At 32.2% G+C, this 21,629-nt stretch overlaps 1 protein-coding gene across 2 annotated transcripts in view; it reads left to right on the top strand.

Annotated features, from left to right (window-relative positions):
- Positions 1-1,846: 1,846 nt before the first annotated feature.
- LOC121125775 (discoidin domain-containing receptor tyrosine kinase B) overlaps positions 1,847-21,629 on the top strand; it is a 222,425-nt gene continuing 202,642 nt past the window's right edge. For both annotated transcript variants that reach the window (XM_040720987.2, XM_071891774.1), the window contains exon 1: positions 1,847-2,018. The gene's annotated coding sequence lies outside the window, so the exon portion shown is untranslated. The remainder of the gene's footprint in view (positions 2,019-21,629) is intronic.

The following is a 21,629-nucleotide window of genomic DNA, read 5'->3' as shown; positions in this document are numbered from 1 at the left end:
GAGTGGAAGAATTGGTTTATCTCTGGAGGTCTAATGTTCATCTAAAATCTAATTTAATGTATGAATTTTTACACTTCTTTTTTATGAGAAAAAATACCCCTTTCAAGCTAAGAAATGGCTTGAAAAGTACTATGAGGACTCCACTCCTCGAAGCAAATAATTAAATGATAAGAAAAATATGTTTTCTTTATTAAGCCTAGGACTATGCAGCCCATGTGTTATGTCTAGTGATGAAAATCGTGTGTATTTTGGGCATGTTAAATACAAAGAAACAGAAAATCAACATGCTAATCCTAACAATTTAAAGAATGATTTGGAGGAGATCAACTACCATCAGCTGCAACAAGGAAGACTTGCTTCGATGTAGATCCTCAATTATACTCTGAGTCCAGCAATGACTTCAATTTTAACTCTGCAACCAATCCTAGGAATTACTTTCCCTCTATTATGAACCCACACGAATGTTCAATCAGGTTTTGAATATAATTGAGTGTGTACACGAAAAGAAAGTTCACTACTCAGTAAATAAATTCATTCATTAGAGTGCCCATTGCAAAAAAACAGCCCCAGCTATAAGTTCACAGGATTGACCAAATTACTTATCAGCTATCACTGAGCAATATCAGACTTTTAAGTCGTAATTTTTTGTTGTTGCACAAATGAAACATAGCAAAAAAATACCTATTTAATATAATATTTAAAAAAAAAGTGTCAAACTGCAAGAATTCTGTTTGTAAGTGAGTAGATATTTGAATGGTATTTATGTTGTATCAGCATGCGCGTAAAGAAAATAATTAGTCATTAAAAAAATATTTTTACTTACTTAAGCTCTATGAAACATTCTTCATTTGATAAAAAATTTTCAAGCAAAAAAAACAAACAAACAAAAAACGACAACAACAAAAATTTATGATCATAGCTTTTTTTATATCCAATGCAGAATAATTGTGACAATTTCTTTTGTTCTAGAATTCGTAACTTCTATAAATCAATCAAATTAAAGAAAATCATCATTTTGTATCATAATTTAACTATCATATACGAATGATCAACATTTTTCAAAAAGTTACTAAGTTATTAAAAATAGCTCTAAATAGATAGTTCAATTCAAGTCTTTTACAGGTTTCCGATCCAATTTCTAAGTGAAAAAAATCCAAAAGTTTATACATTAAACCTTAATGATAGAGATAATCTTTGGTTATTTGGCATTTAAGAATGATGAATAATTCTACATTAAAGTAAGGCAACAGAGTGATGAAAGACCACCCAAAATGATCCGTCCCAACTCTCATGAAGCCATCTTCTAAAAAGAACAAAATACATATAGTTTTGAATCAGGTCAAAAATGCATAATGGATGAATTGTTTAATATCAAAACATTGGACAACAAAATAGGAAATACATTCCTCCAACTCCAAGAGAATCCATTGATGGAAGGGTTTGAATGCCATCCCACTCAATATGTTTTGAAAATTCATCCCTCTACAGAAGCTGACAAACTTAGTTTTAAATAGAAACTACCAATAATTGACTCAAATATGGCTGTAAGTGTAATATATAGAGATTATACACACATATATAAAATAAACAAATTAATTGAGGTTCCCCTATTTTTTTTATTCCAGACTGTTTTTATGTTGACGCATGACATATTTCTTCCTTTTTGTTTCCACACACCCCCCACTCAATTTACATTTCTTTTCCTTTTTTTCTTCTTCTTCTCTGCGTGTATCGTCTACACGGCCTTTTACTAGTCTTCCACATTTTTTCAAAAAAATTACGTTTCGCGCTTTATAAGGATAGGAAGGAAGGGTGCTCTTTTTTCACCAATATATATATTTTACTCAGTAAAGTGTTGAACCTCTTCACATCGGGAGGTTCAGTAGGTTGCAAGACTTATTTGTGTACAAACTTATTTATTGTAGTATTCACTTTTTTTTTTTGAAACATAATCACCGAAGCATATCTAATTCTCCAATTCGAAATCCTTAGAATGAGGATTCAATCACATTAAATAGGTAAGTGAACACATGTTCAGAATTTTTAGATATTACAAACTATTCCCTCTCCTAAGTTACAAAGTAATTCAAACCCATTAGTCTTGTAGTTACATATGTAGTCATAATGGAAATGTTTCATAGGGGGAAAAAATGATGCTCAATACGTTAATTCCCCGAAGGGAAGGGATCCAATATAAATCTTGCAAAGTAATCCAATTTGCGTATGTCCATTATTTCTATAGAATGTCTTAGAAAGGATCAAACTTCCTTGTATATCCTCGGAGGACACTATCTATATTCTACCGCGTGGCCCAGTTAAATATGAACGCTTTAAATTTTAAACTTCAACAAAATATTAACTCACCAGAAAATTTCAACAAAATTAATTCTATAAATAGATACATGTCTCAGATCTCTTAGTCATTAATCTAAACACCCTTAGCGGCAATGATAGTTTCCCGGAAGGGCCAAATGGCCTAATACCTGCTACGAACGTACCCCTTTTTGATGGCATCTCAGTGCTGTCTGACAGTGGCTTTGAGATCCTCGGAGTTTGGATGACGGATACATGCACCCAAAAGGTGTAGTTGGTGGGGTGGCATCTGGCTCGTAGGGGCTAAAGTGTCAAAACCGAGTTCAAAAGAACTTGAAAGACTCATTCAATAGTGTCTTGCAACATAGGAGATGGGGTTCTATATTTGCTGTTGTCCAAAGTGGCCTCACCACCAACACAAGGCTCTTTTGACTGACTTTTCAGAAGGCTTTCTGGTGTGAAACCCTGAGATCTCTTAAATGGACCCTCATTGACTTGAGAGGATTGGGCTGGATGTTTTATTTAACTCCTACGGGTCCAGTTTGGCCTTTTTGGACATAGTCTTTCTTCCTCTCCAACTTTTTGGACTTACTGACGGCGTAGACGGTGGTTCGTTGATCACTTTCATGTGCCATTTTCTCGACTTTTACGTGAGCTACAGAGCTCAAATTTGTTATGTTTTGTAGCTAATTGTTTATGCTTTAATATATCGAACTATGAATTAATTTCAATCACTCAACCTTCATTAATGATTGAGTTAGTAAGTGTTCAAATTTCAATGGACCACTCCGTACAGTAATGACCTGTCTTATTTACTTATAAGACAAAATGTTTCTCCATTTTGTTCAACAAACAGTATTACAAATAATATGACAAACAGTATGTTAAAACCAAAAAAAGTTAAAATGACGTATCATTAAATTAGCTGTGAGCAGATATAAAATGTAGGAAAAAAGAAGAAATCCTACCCCATATTCAGCAATGATGTTTTTAGGATGTTTTGCTTTCATATATATATCATAGTAAAAATAATATATATCTTCTTACATATAATTTAATGTTTATAATGGGTCTCCCTCCATTTGAAGTAATTTGTTAAGCATTCATTAGCATAAAATGAGCTCAATTAATTCAATTTTAATATATTTAAAATAGAAAATATCAAACATGAAGGTTCCACCTTTTTAGAATGCGTTCAAACCGACAAATAGCTAAGTAGCTGAATATTAAAGTTGAAGACCCTGTCTTAATTCAACTTCTTCCCATTTTTCTCGGTAAAAAATACGGTTCGAATCCACCATAATAAGAAACAACATTAGTTTAATATGAATGCTCTACATCCAAATTGGAATTAAAATGCCCTCGCTTTAAGTTATTCCATGTACTTCTATGACAGAAGTGAAGGAAGACCAATTTTAGCTAAAAAAATAAGCACAATGAATACATTTATGATATCATATATATATATACGAGGGCCAAAAGTCCTTGGGCGAATCTTCCCCCATAAATCAGCAATGATCAGCATATATAGGGAGTAATTACCTCGATGTGGATCTGCAAGTCAAACAAGGCCTTATATTTAATTCAAGTCATATAAATCGTTTGTTTTTTTAGCAGCTCCTTAGAAGGAATTTTCTTCTCCTACCATGTTGTCATTATTATTTAAATCCTGAGTAGTGAACTTCCTTTCCTATTTCATTCAACTATATTTAAAACCGGATAGAACTTATATGTTTGCTCAATTAAGACAGAGAGGAGAGAGTGCCCTAGAGAATTTGTTTCAGAGTTATAATTGATACCCCTTTTGGGAGTAGAATTGAGGATCGACATCGGAGACATTCTTGCCAATGTCATTGGTTATTTCTTTCTCACCCTCCAACCTTGCCATAGATGATCTAATAAAACCTCCTGACAGCTAAACTTCTCTCCTATAAAACATTCTTCAAATTGTCAGGGGTACCATGTTTGATTTTTGATTGTTTTATTTTAACTAGCCCAAAATAAACAGCATTTTCATCACAAAAGTATGAATTGTACTTGGAGATCCGGATATTTTCTCTATCTATGTACAATGTAAAAACTTTTCAAAGTTGTACACTTGAACAAAATATGTGAAATTGATATAGGAATGATCTTAGATGCCAAGTCAATAAATTGGGATATTCGATGCAAAAATTACAATAAATAATATGTAAAAAGTTTTATAAATCGGTCCATGACCGATTTCCCCTTTTTTTTCATAATTTATTTTTCTAGAACGATTTGAACCAACTTTTCGATTTCACTCTATGAACTTATTTTCTCCTGATTTTTCATCCATAACTTCGATTTATACTTTATTTTGAATTAGACTAATGAAGATTCATTATTTTGTGGCCTCTATATAGATCGACTTTTTATTTGGGATCGATCCAGATCATTGTTTTACGAGCACATTAGTTCTTAATCACAATTAGTTCATTGTAACAAATAATTGGTCAAATCCCGAGATATTGCAATTTTTTTTTTAAATAGTTAAAGTCATGTAATTTAACTCTATAAATTTTCGAATCCCTATGGGATTCAAAAATACAGTTTTTCGATGAATCTATGACATCTTGTCCCTTTTTTTTTTTGCAAACAGTATATCATTGCCTAATATTTTTTATAAAAATTGCATTTTGACTATTAATTATGGGTCATTTGATTTTCCTAATGCTTAATTTATAATCCTTTTTATTGGGGAGGGGTGTTTTGCAGTCATGCGTCACTCTCAAAAATGAGAATATGACTCAGGCCAAATGGATATGAGTGAGCATCATTGACTGACTCATAATGCCTTTTCTTTTTTCTTACAAACTCATAATGACTAAAATAACTTTTCTTCAATTCCAAGGTAGAGTAAGTGAGAGTATAAGAATATTTGCAACCCTAGATTTTAAAGATTGAATTCTTTCTCTTTTTTTTTCATCGCTCATTAAAAAAAAACAACAAATTTACATGTATACTCCTGTTGCCAACAAGTCTGTAGGCTCATTGAAGCTTTTTATATTCACAAATAACGAAACTTACTTCCTCTCTAAATTTCATTGTTATAATCACCTTAGATGAGTGCAAAACTTTTTGTAGTTGTAAACTAAACAGGGTTTATTATGTTTCATAGCTGTTATTATTATTCTTGAGGAGGGAACATCTGAGTATAAAGTGGTCTTGGATAATGAAAAACAACACTGAAGATCGGTTGGGGAGTTGTAAGTGAGAGTCCTTGTTGGACTCGGAGTATAATACAAAAAAACAAACATCGTAGTAATTTCTGACTATATCCTTTCTATATATATTAAATAGTTAATTGAAGCTTTCTCATTTTGGTCTTAAGGTGGATTAACTTATCTATCTGGTCTGTACACGCATACCTGTTTAGATAATTTATTTATAAACACTTTGCATATTATAATCTACAAACCTCAACAAATCTCCCTATCAAAATAAAGAGGTTGTGTGTTTTAAAATATGTCGTGTTTCTAGGAGTTAAATATCCCGATAAAGTATATTTTGGAAGTACAAACATGATTCATTTTCTCTTACCCAAACCAGAAATATTTTAAATCACAAAAAGGGAGAGTTGTTGAAGTTTTAAGATTATAATACGTAAAGTTCTTAGACAATAATTGTGTCTACACCCAAGATAGCTGTGTTAAACCTGGCTATACCCGCAAATTATAATATATTGTCAAACCAATTAATGACGCAGCAAGAACACGTTCCAATATCAATTTAGTGTAGTACTGTTTTAAAAGAATACTGAAGGTCTAATCTATTGTGATCCAAATTGCGTGTATTTTGGGCATGTTAAAACAAAAGAAATCGGAAATCAACATGGTAACCCAGACAATTGAAAGAATGTTTGGAGGAAAGCTGTTTAGCTGTGATGACGTTTAATTAGATCAGCTCCAATCACCAAATCCTCAATTCTACTCGAAGTCCAACAAGGACTACCAATTATGACTCTGCGACCAATCCTCTAGGTTACTCTCCGTCTTTTCTGAGCACACACGAATGTTCAAGTTTGGATTATAATAGAATGTAGTAGGGAAGGAAGTTCACTATTTTTTTAAAACAAGTAAAAGATTGAAAAAAATCTGATTAAACATTTTGCTTGTAAAATAACTTTTACAAGCAAACTGTACAAATTAAGAGAAGGCCTTAATTTTCACACACTAAATGCGCTCATTTTATCTTTTCCAATAATAAGTTTCCTATTGGATTCATATTCATTTATAACAAGCTCAGATGAAGCAGATATCTTCTTCGTGTGTACACAAAACTTTTAGAATCCGAATAAAATATATCTTATTTGACATTTACATTAACTATTTAGTGGATAATTTTTCAGAAGATATATTTTTATAAGCGGATGATACGAAAATCATTTAAACTATGTCAGTGATATTTACACAAATTTTCTTAACTGGTGTGTTACTGGGAGAATGCCTATAAATGTTGTTAATATATTCTTCCTTTTTCCAAAAAAGAGTTCATCCACCCAAGTCTGAATGTGGTAGATGATAACTTAGACTGAAGAATTTAAATCTCTCATGATCTGAGATTTAAAAAACATATAAACTAAATTTTAGGAAGGTCAAATTACATTTGGGAGTCATTAAAATAAGTTTCAAAACTCGTAAACCTTCGTTTCTGGTAAAAATTCATGTCCCCCAGATCTTAATGTACGGAGCTGAGATCTGGAATTATTCAAGAAAGTACTTAATTAAGTCCTTGGACAAGGTGCTATCTAGGTTTGTCTCGTTTTTTTTCTCATTGGGAGATACCGACAACTTTGAATACAAAATCAAAAGAACTCTCTTTCATAGTTCACGATGTTATTATGCTCCACTATGTGCTAGTCTTTGGAACTATATACAACTTTGCTTTCGCTAGGGAAGTGAGGTTAACTTCCACCGATTTTTAGTCAATGCTTTTTTTGTGTGTGACATATTTATATATATTTTTTTATTTGCACAAATACGTGACTTTTTAAACTTTAATATTCTTATTATAAATGTATTACTTTTTGATTAACATTAAATAAAAGTTGACAATTATTGGCTTTGATTATCCCTACCGGTCGAAAATAAATACATACAACAACGGAGCCGGTTCTACAAAAATATCTAAAGGCCGTACAACTATATAAAGAAGAGTACATTTTCCTTTAAAATCCAAGATACCTAGCATACATTCAAATAAATGAAGTAAAATAAATTTGATATGAGATGCATCAAGTTTTTTTTTTTTTTACTTGACAACTTTTGACATGTTTATAAACTTTAATTTTAGTTAATGTCTTTTTTGTCCCTAAATGTATACTATTACAATATTCTAACTAATGTTTATGATGTAGGCTATATAGTTTTTGAATAAGGGGGGGGGATGACTCTTCTTATTTTCGGGTTGTCATGCTGATGATGAGGCTACTAGAAAATGCAAAAGGTGTATAACTGCACCCCCAAATGCTGTTATTACTATTTTTTGTGTTTGTCATTAAATAAACTTTTACTCATCATTTCTTTTTTGCACTGAGAGAAAAAATATTAATTAGATTTAAGCCTTTTTAATCAGGATATTATATTTATATTATATCTCAAACATTTTTGCAGTAAATAATTAATATTAATTATTATTATCATTTATTAAGGAATTACTAATTTAATTTATACTGAATGATCATATTATCTTGGTGTAATATGTAGGGGGTGTTTTATGGGTTGTTGAACACTTTGGAATTTGTTAAAACAATGAATAATATACAAGGAATAGTCGCTGTGGGGGAATCTTTCGCTCACCAATAAATATAATCGAACAAAGTAATGAGTTATAGAGTTGCATGTATGAAATCCTTAAGCTTCTACATTTTGATAAAAAACATCTTTCCTTTAATGTCGTCAATATCCAAGATCTTGGGATATAAACCAAGCGGAGTGGACCCTCTGCTTGTCACACTTATTATGCATGTTTTTGATGTTACCAATAGTACACTTATGCATACATATGCGGCTGGTAATGCCACTAGAGTACGCATGCACTTTTCCCGTACTTTTCCCATTTTAAAACGGTGGCGATGTTGTTTATTTTATAGGGGGACACTTTGCTCTCATAAAATATATGCAATCGATTTGTATTATTCATCCATGACCTCTTATAAAGCCATAACTTTATATTTTTGAAAAGAGTTCTACGACTAATAATGACGTACCTAGTACATTGTATGCTCATATAATTTGATTACACTTGTAATAATACCATAACAACCATTTCATAAATTATTAATGGTTATATTATTTTGAAAAAAATATATAAATTGAGTATAGGAGGTTCATCAATCACTGTTCAACAGTCATACATACAGTAGTGTATGTTATTGTAACTGTCAGGATTTTCCGTCATTGAATGAATGGTGGCTGGATAAATGATTTCTTTCTTCACACTCACAAAGAACCCTTAATAATTATTCAATATGTGTATAAATGTTTTTTATTTACTGTAGGAAAATGTCCTTTAGTGAGATCTTGGGATTTCAGGATGTCATAGTACATATATGATAAATACTGTGAAATTGAAGTTATTTATTTTAGAACAGGTGGAGTATCTGGCATTGCTCGGATTGATTCGGTATAAATGAAATTTGCTGAAATATTTACTCTCATTCTTTTTGAAATCCTTAAAGGATTAATTTATTTTCCAATCCCTGTCAATTTCTTTGGTGGAACTTATTCTAAAAAATAACTACTCCTGGTAGCCCTGATTCTGGAGAGGGGTGGAAAAGCTTAGTTTAATAGAATATTTTCTTCTATATAAATACCAAATTTGACTACTAAAATTGAAGAAATGTAACGAAAGTAATAAATTGATAGATAATTTTTTTTTGTTAGAAAAGACAATTTGAAAACATTCTTATGATTAAATTTTCAATAATAATTTTTTTTTTATATAGACTTTAAGACAAAAATTAAATTTTAAGCTTTTGAGACAAATACAAAAATTATTAATTCATATCTCTAGGATAGAAAGTGGAATTTTTATAATATGATATTCAGTTTGGTGTTTGACCCGTGGTTCACTGCGATTTTTTTTTTTTTTTGAGGGAGAATTTCATTTGAAGCACGTATATATTTTTTAAGTTCAATTTTTTTTTTTTTTTTTTAAACTTTTTTGAGGGCTTTTTTTAGGAAATGTATTTTTTGACTATTACTTTTTTGAATGATAATTCCCTAGGAAATCATCCCTAATCACAATTTTGAAGAAGGGATGTTGTATTATGTCTTTGCTTCAAACCCGGCTCACGGGATAAAAGTGGTCTAAAATGAGTCTCAAAACTTTGGAAAATTGGGAATACAAAAAAATATATATATTTTTTTAAATTTGATATTTTAATTTTTTTTCAAAAAGAGGATATCTTTTTTGATCATTTTGACCCCTATTTTTTTTTTTTTTTTTAAACAATACACAATTTTGAATTCATAACATTAGCCTCTAGTGCATTTTGTAATCAGGGGGCCTTGTCTCAAGAGCTTTGAGCTCAATTACAAACAATACATGATATACACCACTTACCTACTTACATATTATTATTCTCCGAAATTATGGCTTCGTCTTTAATTTGAATGGAAAAATCAGGTTAGTGTAAAGAATCCGCATTTAGATTGCTTTTTAAAGGCTATTTTACATTCTTATTCTTCTTTATGTAAGCCATTGACAAAGAAAAAAAAAAAGAAGACGAATCACTTACTTTTTAAAGTACACCTACTTTTTAGTAAGGGCCTGTTAATATTGCAGATAACTATTTATATATATTTATTAACTACATATATATTTGTAACTACTATCAAGGTCTTACTTCACTAACACAAAAATATACTTTACTCTCAGCTGCCGATAGTTGAGAATTGTCTAAATACCACATGATTTTTTTGCCTTGTTTTGGTTTCTTTTAAAATGAGAGGTTGTATGATGCAATAAAGATACCTACGTGATATAAATATCTAAGTTCCAACGTTTAAAAACCCTAAGGGGTTTTAGAAAGTACAATTTGACATTCCTTTTTCGAACATAGTATACCTACCTACATATCGGTGTTTCCTCTCTAGCACAAAAATACAGGAAGTATTTTGTTATCTGCTATTAAAGTTTTTGTTTCTATTGTCTCAACAGTATTCTGAATGTTAATTTGTTGAATTAGAATAATTACTTTTGAAGCTGTTGGGAAGAGGAATGTTGGAGCTATCAAGTGTTTTGGACCTTTTTTTAATGTTTCTTTTAGAAGTAGAGGTTCTCTGACACAATAAGGGTAACCACACGCTATATTTAGGATACCTTGGGATCATATACCTAAAAATTTGTTAGAGAACACGGCGTAAAACCACTAACAAAAAAAAAAAAAAAAAAAGGCTCTAAATTGTGGTCAACTGTCGATTTTTCTCCTTATTTTCTCCTAATTAGTGTACTGAGACTTGATTGGTTGAATTTGAATAAGTTATTGTTAAGTGTTCAAAATTGTTACAACTATAGAATAATAATTTAAAAAAGAATTGGACTACTACCAACTGCTTTTGGGATCTAAAACAGATTCATTCCTGCTTATGGTTTGCTAGATATAGAGTGGAATTATCTTCACCTCATAGATAATTTAATGAAACGGCATGACAGCTTAGCTATTCTCCTCTAAAACATTCTTCAAATTGTCATGATTACCATGATGATTTTGAGTTTTTTTTTTTTATATGTCCCCAAAAAGCCTAATCATTATCTATATTTGTCAAAATATATTATGAGAAAATATTCAATGCCCATTGTAAAATCTACTTTATAAAAAGGTATGCAAGACATTTTTAAACTTCTTCATTTTGAAAAATGTGGAGGTGGGGGAGATTTGCTCTTCCTTCTTTGGCAAGACATACAATATATGGACAATGACTCTTTTGACATACAAGGTATGCACCTATGAAATGAGACTTTAAAAAAAAAAAAAAATAATCAACGTTTAATGTCAAAAAATGGTTTCAAATTTAATTTTCAAAGTATGTGTCTTCGCAAGTGAAACATTTTCCCCCTCTTTCCGGCAATTTATGGATGCTTTTCCAAAAAAAAAAAAAGAAAAAAGTGTTCGTCTTTGTTTACAAACCAGCCATCAATCCATTTTTTGGCTTCAGCGTGAGGATCGAAGCGTAAATCATTGAGTGGGAGGGCCATCGATGCAAACAAGTGATAATCGGAATGCGTCAGGTCTAGTGAGTAAGCCACATGAGCAAGAGGTTCCCAATTGTACGATTCAACATGCTGGTGTGCGGCTGTAGAGCGATGTGGTGGTGCGTATTCATCAAGGAAAATTACCCTGTGTTGCCTGGCTTCATATTTTGTGAAAATTTAGCGTATAGCATGGTTCAAATCGGCCAATTGTTGTTGGTAGCAATCACCATTAACGGTTTGACTGGGTTGTAGAAGGTCATACCTCTTTGGTCCCAGAACACACACAGCATTGCCTTCTTTCCGAAGTGATTTGGCCTTGCCACCATGGTCAATGGTTTTCGTTTCGGATTATTGAAATAGACCCGCTTTTCATCGCCATTGTCGATTCGATGCAAGAAAGACATCCTTTTGTACTGGGTGAGCAACATTTCAAAAGTGATATTCAGTTTAATTGCTGCCTTTCATTCAGTTCAATTTTCCCTATTGCTTTTAAATGTTTTCCAACGGTTCGACAGTCAACAAGCAATTGTTTTGCGAGCTGTTCCTGCGTTAGGCCATCATCTTTATCGAGCAATGCTTGCAATTCGACGTCATCAAACTTTTTCAGTGGGAGGAATTTTTGAAGCAACCTGAATCACTGTGCTCTGCTTAAAACATGTCCACCGTATGCCTCCACAAGTATTTGATGGGCTTGAGAAGCGTTTTTCTTCCAATGGTAACAGAGGATCAATGATGTCCGGCCCATCGTAGTTTGGGGACACAAAATTAGACCTTTTTATGAGTTCCAAAGTGCGTTGTTGAATGAAACTATACAAACAATGAATTAAATATCGTTGGCACACGTCGAAATAAGCATTTAGATTTTTGGACCGGTTTATAATGTCTAATTGGCGACCCCCAGGGACCAATCCCCGAAAGTCTCATTTCATAGGTGCATACTTAGTAATTGTTGCTAAATTTACTTGTTGTTATCAAAATGAATCAATCATAAACCCAGAAATAAAATTAAGAAAAGTAATTGTCTTGAATTGTATATGAATAGTTTTGATACTCGATCGTTCCATGAGTCTGAAATATACTTTATGTTGTATATGGACTTCAAAAACAATTCCTGGGCTAGATGGAGTCATTTTAAAATTAATAGGTTCCAGTTTACATAGAGTTGACATGTTTGTAATGAAAACTACCTTGTTTAGAATTGGAAAAAGAACAATGGTCGTTACGTGAGCTATTTCTTTATTTTTGCCCATTATTTAATTGGTTGTCGGGGTGTTAACTTATCCCTCTGATATAAACATTCTGGCTTATCTTTGGTGTAAATTTTTATAAATCTATAATAATATAAATATATATTAATTTATATCTAATTACAATACTTTCATTGCAGTATTTAAATGAAGAATGTTCTTCTCTTTATAGCTCAGTAATTTATGTTCTCTCCCAAAAATACCATTAAAGGTAGCTGATATTTACAAGGGTCTTAATTCAGTAGAACCATAATCTCACTCCCGCCTTTGACCTCCTGCTCTTAAATTGTCAAATTGCAAAAGTTTTTAAATATACATTATAAAAATACGTCACTTCAGATCGATAAAAAAAAGCAAAAACATATCCTCTCTTACGCCTATAATCAAAAACATGGGCCTGTCAGAGAGTGGACATGTTCCTGCGTGATTTGAGTTAACCCCAAAAATGCTCTTTCCATATCTTACAACTCTTTTTAGTAAAAATATCCTAAATATACCCCAGCCGCAGGGTACTGCGAATACTGTATTAGACGCCCTTTCTCTCCTAACCTCCGATTTGGTTCACCCCTCTAATAATGTCCATATTCACTACAAATACACACTCTTAAAAAAGTTATGTTAAGTTCAATGCTCATGTTATTAATTAAATAGAATATTACGATATTCTATTCGTCAATGAGAATCAACAAATTTAAGTTAATAAATCATTTTCATTATTATGAGTCTAGTACAATGATACTAGAGTTAGTTTTTTTTTCACACCAACAACATAAGTTTTATTTTCAGAATAAAAAGAAGAGTTATATATAGTAGTGTTGAGACTTGGTCCGAGAGTGAACTTTTTTTCGGGTTCGGTCTGAATTTTTTCTGCATGGATTTGGACCGATATTTCGGAACAGATCGGGATCTCAGACTATAGATCGAAATTTAATCGTTTTGTTATTGGAGAAGGGCCTCGTTGGAGTGAGTAGGTTCACAATAGAGCGTAAGGAAACGAAAAAAAAAACCCCCACCATTCTCTGAAAAGGTAGTGTGTCAGTCTATAGCTTATTGCTTCAACTAATACCCTATAAACATGGGGGTGTAAGAAGAATTTTAATGGCCCCATCTATGTGAGTAACATACCCATCTATTTTATATTGAATAATACTATCATTCAGGGAGTTGTATTATTTTCCCGCAAGAGGGGGTTACTCTCTATCACTTTGTATACAAACTATTATGAGAAAACGACACTGCTGCCTCCTTAACAGAACGATAAATACTAAAAACTGAAATTACAGCCCTGCATTTAACTTCATATGACGATATTAGGGCATGATGACACAACTTTGAAGTTTAAATAACGTTCTCAACAATTTATACATGCAGATAATTTCACTGACGTCTTAACTTGCTGTAAATGGACAAATTTAAAATGAATGTTGATTAAACTATGTACATCAAATGGCTTTAAGAATGATGAAAGACTCCATAGCCTCATTGAATATCCTGATATTTAAGTAATATGTACTAAAAATGGCTAGATTTGTACTATTTTTTTTTTTTTTTTTTGATCAATTAGGGCCGAAAAATTACATTGTAATAATGGTTAATTTATTTTCTACAATATGGACAACAGATTGTATATTATAACATATCTTAAATACATATCAGGGTCTGATATACAATAAAACCAGGCAAAAAAGTTATGTTCTTTTGTTTGTTGGCCTCATTTTAACATACCATGATTGGCAAGTTCTCCTTCGTTATTACTGAAAACAGTGTTTTAATCGTTATAAGACTGTATTGTTTAGGTCTACAAAATAGCTGGTATCAACAATGATAATTGGGGTTTCCCCATTTTTTTGTAAGAATGGTCCTGATCGAATGTTTCTCGTGGTCCAGTACGAACCAAGCTTCTTTAAAGGGTCGATTGACTTCTGTCCCCTTAAAGTCATAACCGTCTTAGTCCGGTCTAAGTTTTTCAGACTAAGAGCCAACTCTATTGATTATATTATTGGGGAATGCGAGAAGTGTGTGTGTGTGGGGGGAGGGGGATTTGGGGAAGCGTGTCTTCGTACTCTATTCCTCGTATTGATGATATTGATGACTAGGCAGGAAATAGAATGCGTGTAAAACACATAGCTTCTTCTTTGCCTTCTTGTTGCTGATTCAATGGAAAAAATAAATAAATATTAATTTCATTAGTGATTCATTGAGTATAAAGGAAGGGGGGAGGGGGGTATGAAATCCCTTTTCGATCTATTGAGGATGGAAGAGAAACATATTAGCTCTATACATACATCATTAAAGAGCTAATCATTTGGTTTTATAAGTAGGGTAGTATTGTTAATAGGGTTATTATGGAGAGTTATGTATTATGTACCGGGTTTGGAGGGAAATTAGGACATTCATGTTCTGTAGCCTGGTTTGTTTTTCAACTTTTTCGAATTTCGATTATGGAAAAGATGGGATTTGGTAAAAAAAAATAACCTATGCAAAATTTCATATCGTTTTAATATCGATATTCACAAAGTAAAGAGTTTATCCCTTTTTTCATAATTTGATCAAGATGTGCAACATAAAAATGAGCTCGTAGGACTAGGAAATTTAGCATAAGACTCTGCCTTGTGCCTCAAGAGCAAAAAAAGTGAAAAGGGATGTGAAGATAACTTAATGAATTTATACCAGACTGCAATCCTTTTTGGACTGTGAGATCTGGGGCACCATCGAGAGGAAGACTTGTACTACATTCTATGTGAAGTCCTTAAAGACTATCGTGGAGACGAAGTGAGCTGAAATGTCGGAGGAATAAAAGGTTTTAGACTTAGGATCAATGCCATGGTAGAAGTCAAGGGTGGCCACTTTGACATTTAATTGGTTATATAAAGTAAAATAACTATAAAAAGTATCATTGTCTTACTTTTTGAGAATCTTCGAAGGGACACACTGTATATGTTGAGTAAATTATGATTGGGAAGTGTTATAATTTCCATGCAACACCCCGTGAGTAGGTTTGAGGTACCGTATCATGCAAAGAGACCATAAACTTTACTTATATGTACATAAATAGGTATATAAAAGGCAAACTTGATTAAATAAACAGCAGACTACGAGTTCTAGTACTTCGCAATTCAATTTTATATCCCCCCCAACCTCAATTCTTCTTGTTTTCCTGCGTTTTCGTTGCCTATAATATGTAATATGGAATAATATGTTTATATGTATTTGTGTTAATAATTGAAAAGGAACGAGGTTTGAGCCCTTTTTTCTAACCACAAAATAACCTAGTGGTACTCTGAATACTCATTTTTCTGGATTACATATTATTTGGTTTTTATCATATTTTATGAAGGGGGCAATGACTTGTATAATTAGAGTTGTGTAAAATATTACCTACCCTTAAAATAAAAGAAACTGAAAAATTACATGACCACTATGAAAATTTGTAGAATGTTTGGAGAAGAGTACATGTTTGGGATGCAAAAACGAGGACTGTTGATAAATGTTAACTTTTTCTTTAACATTTAACTTTGGAAATCAAAATGCTTTTACTAAATTTACTATCAAATAAAACCTAAAAATTCGTACCTGTGCAATTGTTCAGGGTATGGAGGAGGTCAAGGATTGATCCAATACCTGGATGAACCTTTTTTCCTGTCACAACATTTGAATTGCGTAAAATAGATACAAATATACATAGATATGTTCCTTTAATGAAGGTAATTATTACATAATTAATTGATGTGTCTCTTTCCTCTTGAATTCCTCTTTAGAAATAGCTCCTACAATGTATTATTTGAGGGGTTATTGTTAAAGTAATCATCCTATATGATGATTACTCAACAGAGTAATTTAGTTAGGGGAATATTGTTCCGTGCTCACTTTTTGGTAAATGATTCGAATCAAATGAGGGATAATCAGAGGTTAAAAAATATAAAATTAGAAGATCGAGCTCTTTTTGTCATTGCAATATATACATATGTAGGAGTTCGACTTGTTTAGATGATATTAAATATTCATCATAGTACCTTGTATTCTTTTTCCTTTTTATTTTCGTAAAAAGGAAGGATCAATTTTACTCAGTTGGAATAAATATATTTAAATCTTAGCATTGGTGACCCGGACGTGATATCATTCTTAAAAAAAGTTCATTCTGATGGTCAAGACCATGCAGAATTTAGGACAGTGTCCCTATCAGATCAAACAGAAAAAAGTACGAAGTGGAAGAGTTCAGCAACTTTATTTTTTAACTCTTGTCATATTAGCAGAACTACGTCTACCAAAATTTAAAAAAATGAATTACATAAACACTTATAGATTTTTTATAATATTAAAATCCTACAAGGGGTACTTGAGATTTTGAAAGAATATTGTACAAGTGGTACATAACATACAGGAGGGGGTCTGGAGGGGCATAAGTCCCGCAAATTAATGATTTTTTTCTTTTACTGAAAAATTTAATGTTTGACATATTTTTTTAAACTTAACATTTGAATTAAATTAAATTTATTTTTTCGTAAATAGCCGAGAATTTTTAAATTTTTCTCCAAAATGCTTAATATTTGAATTTTTTTTCTAAAATTTTTTTGTCAAGAGCTGTGGATTTTGAATTTCTTGAGAATAGATATGGTTTTTTAATTTTTTTCTAATTTTTTTGAATTTAAATATGCTTTACACTGGTAAGGGAGTACCTAAATTAAATAAATATTCTACAAGTGGTACATCATTACAAAAAGGTTGAGAATCCCTGGTAGATGCTAGTTAAAATTACTTTATAAAAATAATAAGATGGCCTAAATATGTATATATATATATAGGCCATTCCAAGAGAAATTTTCACAATGAAACAGATTTGACTAAAATTGGGTAGGTGGTATTGTTAGAGTAGACCAGTTTCGAAATCACATTCCCTTCATCTCTGAGTTCTGATGCCCTAAAGATGAAGATATTAATATTGAGGAAAATTTGGTGTGTGATATGTCGTACTCAAAGTATCAGGGTGAGAACTTTCATTTTCTTTTTTTCTTAGCATACCATATTATTTGAATCTTTGTGGATATTCATAGATAAACATTTGACGTGTCAGCATAAAAGCAAACTGTCGTACAAAATAAGTAATTGAGAAAAAAAGCTTTTTCTTTTCCTAGCTATTTATCTTGAGAGGAAAGGATCATGATTTATTAACGGAAAATGTTATTTGTTAGTATTGGGTTGTTATAAGTATGCCTTTGAACCTTTTCATGATGTCCCTGATTTATAATTTAAGGCTTTAGAGCTTGCTGTTTTGAGTACGATCAGTTTGTATGCTTAACATTGTATATTAAATTTTGGTAACACGTAATCAAACAGTAAAAAACCAGGGCTTTCACCCGGAGAATAAAAAAAACAAAAATTGTTGATACAATTTAAAGAAGAGAGTTTAATCGATTATTTTAGCCCCCTCATCGATTTTGACTACAAACAATTAGAGGCTGCTTTTATGTTGACAACGTTACATATATGTGCCTGTATACCTTCATACACGCATTAATGTTCCCTGAATATGGATAAAGAAATTGGGAACGAGGATGTTTTGTGTCAGTTTGATATGGAATTTATTCATGATTGTCAGTCCTTCCCTTCTGCCAGGATTTAAGGACTTTTTTCTTCATCCCTCACTCACGTGACTGCACACAATAAACATTAGAACGATAATGTGAGACAGAGCTGTCAAAAATTATTAATTTTATATCCTTATATGAATGTGTGTAGAGTCCATTATGTGACACGTCCGTCTAGACGTCAAAATCCATCATCATTTTAGGGGGGGAGAAGACAAAATATGATGAGGTAAAATGAATGCTGAATAAACTACTCAAAAAATATCTTTTTACTCTTTCTTTCTTTTTTGGTATAAACAGTGATGTGAATGGGATCATTTTGGGCATATTAAGAAAACGAAAAAAACCCCGACAATTAACATGGACACGCACACAATTTGAAGAATTTTTTGGAGGAGAGTAGCTTAGCTACTATTATTTTGCATTAAATCAGCAGCTGAAAGCAGCAGTAAGAGGAGAGAAATAAATACTAATCCCACTCCGTATACCGGGTGTGTCAAAATAATATTTAATTTTTTTTGCAAAATAAATCAAGGTTTTTGTGAATGTGCTAAAATTGTTACAGTAACATACTAAAAAAAACAAAAACAATAAAACAACAACAAACATTTCGTTAGACAAGAAAAAATGCCATTTGAACATGGCCAACAATTTTGGTCCGTGCACTTTTGGACGCTGGCAAGGAACCCACGGAGGAGAAGTTGTTACCATGAGTACGTACCAACTACCCGGACTTGAATGTGGTATTTCAGCAGAATGGTGCGCCAGCACACACGTCCAAAAATGCCCAAAAGTGGTTAGGGGACAACTTGCCATCCTGGCCAAAGAACACAGTCAACCAGCACTGGGATGTTATGTTTGAGGGCTACATCTGCAATGGGGACAATGCCTTCTGTGGCTGCCTGGAGCCATCATTGCTACCACGGGGGCTATATCGATGATTAGGGTAGCCAACACATTATATTAGTTATTTTTATATCATTGACATACCCTATTACAACTGGTTGCTGAAATACATCTTGATAAAGTTCTAGATTGAAACTGAAAAGATTTCTTCGCCGTATCCAGTATAAAAAGGACATTTGTTTTGGAATTACTGGGATGTCGATCCTCAATTCTACTGTGAGTTTAGCAAAGACTTGTACTTATAACTACCGAGCAAACCCTTAACGCTAGTCTCCATCTGTCATGACCACAATCACTTTTAATGATTGATTTTGTAAATAGTGACAAGATCCTTCTGAGTAATCAATATATATTTAAAAAAAAAGTATATGTTGCTTATTAATTAGTTCTTCATATTTTGAAGATTCAAACGTAATAGAAAGTAAGGAGTACTATACTTTATTTAGTAATAATTGTCAGTAGATATGTTGTCTATCAAAGTTGCCAACGTAGACTTTTCTTTTTGATTTATACTCACGAGGATCTGAATGATTTTTAATCTTTGGTATAGATGTTCTGTTTTCAAGAATTAAATAATAATGAAACAGCTTGGGAAAGTCAAAAGCCTGTTTAGATAAGCAGATAGAAAAAACCGCTCCCGCTTTCTAGGACATGTTTTTTACATCTTTACGCAAAAGGAAATTTATCAATTCAAAACCATCAAAATAATTGGGCCAGTCTATCATATGATACTTTGTCAAGTATCGATATATCCTACTAAGAATGATTCAATACCTAATATACGTCATGATAGAGCATAGATTCTTGTGACAGTCATATTATTTTCAATTCAAATAAGTTTTTGTGTCTAAAAACATTTTAAAAAAAGGAGATGTTTTTCCTTTTTAATCAAAGCCATTAAAAAATCCTGGGGTTGTAACCTTTCAAAATGTATTTTCTCAGGATTGTATGACAAATATTCATAAATAACAATCCTTTATTGTTAATCTCCAACTTTCATTAGCACACTTTATGGAGGAGCTGTCATGACGTTTCATTAGATCAGCTACAATCAGCTGTGACGAGGGAGGAGATGAAAAAGGAAATACACAAGGGCATTGTCAAGAATTACTTCAATTATACTCTGAGTCTAAGCAAGGACATGCAATTATAACTCTGTAACTAATCCTTAAGGCCTCTCTCCGTCTTATATGAGCGCCCACGAATGTTTCATCAGGTTTTAAATATAATTGAGTGTAGTAGAAAAGGATGTAAGGAGTGAAATAATAATGGCAAAGTTTAAAGGAAAGAAAATTATTTCCTCAGTCTAAAAAGACCATCTATAAAATACACACGATTTATATAACTAGTCATGTGTATAATATTATTTAAGCAGTGATGTCATGTTCGTTCCCATTCGAGTAGTGGAAATTATAATCCTTCTGTCGGCAAAAATCATTTGCAGACATCACAACAAAGCCCCTGCTCAATCTCCCTTCCTTTCATCTAGAAAATTCATTTCTAAAATCTTTCAACACGAAATAGACTCCTGATGACGGTGAGTCCCTCATTCGAAAAGAGGATTATATCATTGCATGATGATATATTGATACTGTAAAAAAACAACTAACTAACTTAGGGACTCTGCATATATTATATTCGTCACACTGGATATGGATTTTGCGATTTGAAAAATAAAAACAAAGGGAAATTGAAGGGATCCAAGTGTCAGAAACATATGGCTCCCCTGTTGAATGCAATCCTTTCCTTGTTGTTATTGCAATATATTTCGTTGTTATTATTTTCATAAACAAAATGACATAATAAATTCTATAAGTGAATCCATTAGATTTCGTGGGGGAGGAGGGTGGATCACCCACCCTCATATACTCTACCCCGTAGCTGGATAGAAAGAAAGAGAGAAAGAAGGGTGAATCGTGGTACCATATGGGTGATCATCTGAAAAATAAAAAAGAGGAGGAAGGGATGGGAGTTCATCATCTCACTCCTCTTTGTTCTTGGAATAATAACTCTTTCAATTAATAGAGTCCTTTTCTTTTCTTTTTCAACCATCATTAAGTTATTCTGGCATCCAAATAATAACTAAATATCGGGCAGCTCCCCATAAAAACAATCTTGAACAAGATTCAAGAGAAGGAGAAACTCTCAGTTGATTTGTTTACTTCACATATATGTACATTAGACGGTGGCCGGAAGTTTGGGCCTTATATATTAAAGCATAAATATACCTTCACACTTATTTTTTCGGGCTTAAAATACCTCTTTTTTTTTTTTAAAATAAAGTGTCTTGTAATTCACTTTTTCAACTCCCATTATAGTAAAAAGATTTGGCAAAAACCTTTATCAAAGCTTAAAG

Source organism: Lepeophtheirus salmonis, chromosome 11 (genome assembly GCF_016086655.4).
Source record: "Lepeophtheirus salmonis chromosome 11, UVic_Lsal_1.4, whole genome shotgun sequence".
NCBI lineage: Eukaryota > Metazoa > Arthropoda > Copepoda > Siphonostomatoida > Caligidae > Lepeophtheirus > Lepeophtheirus salmonis.
This window is presented reverse-complemented; position numbering and strand designations above follow the sequence as displayed.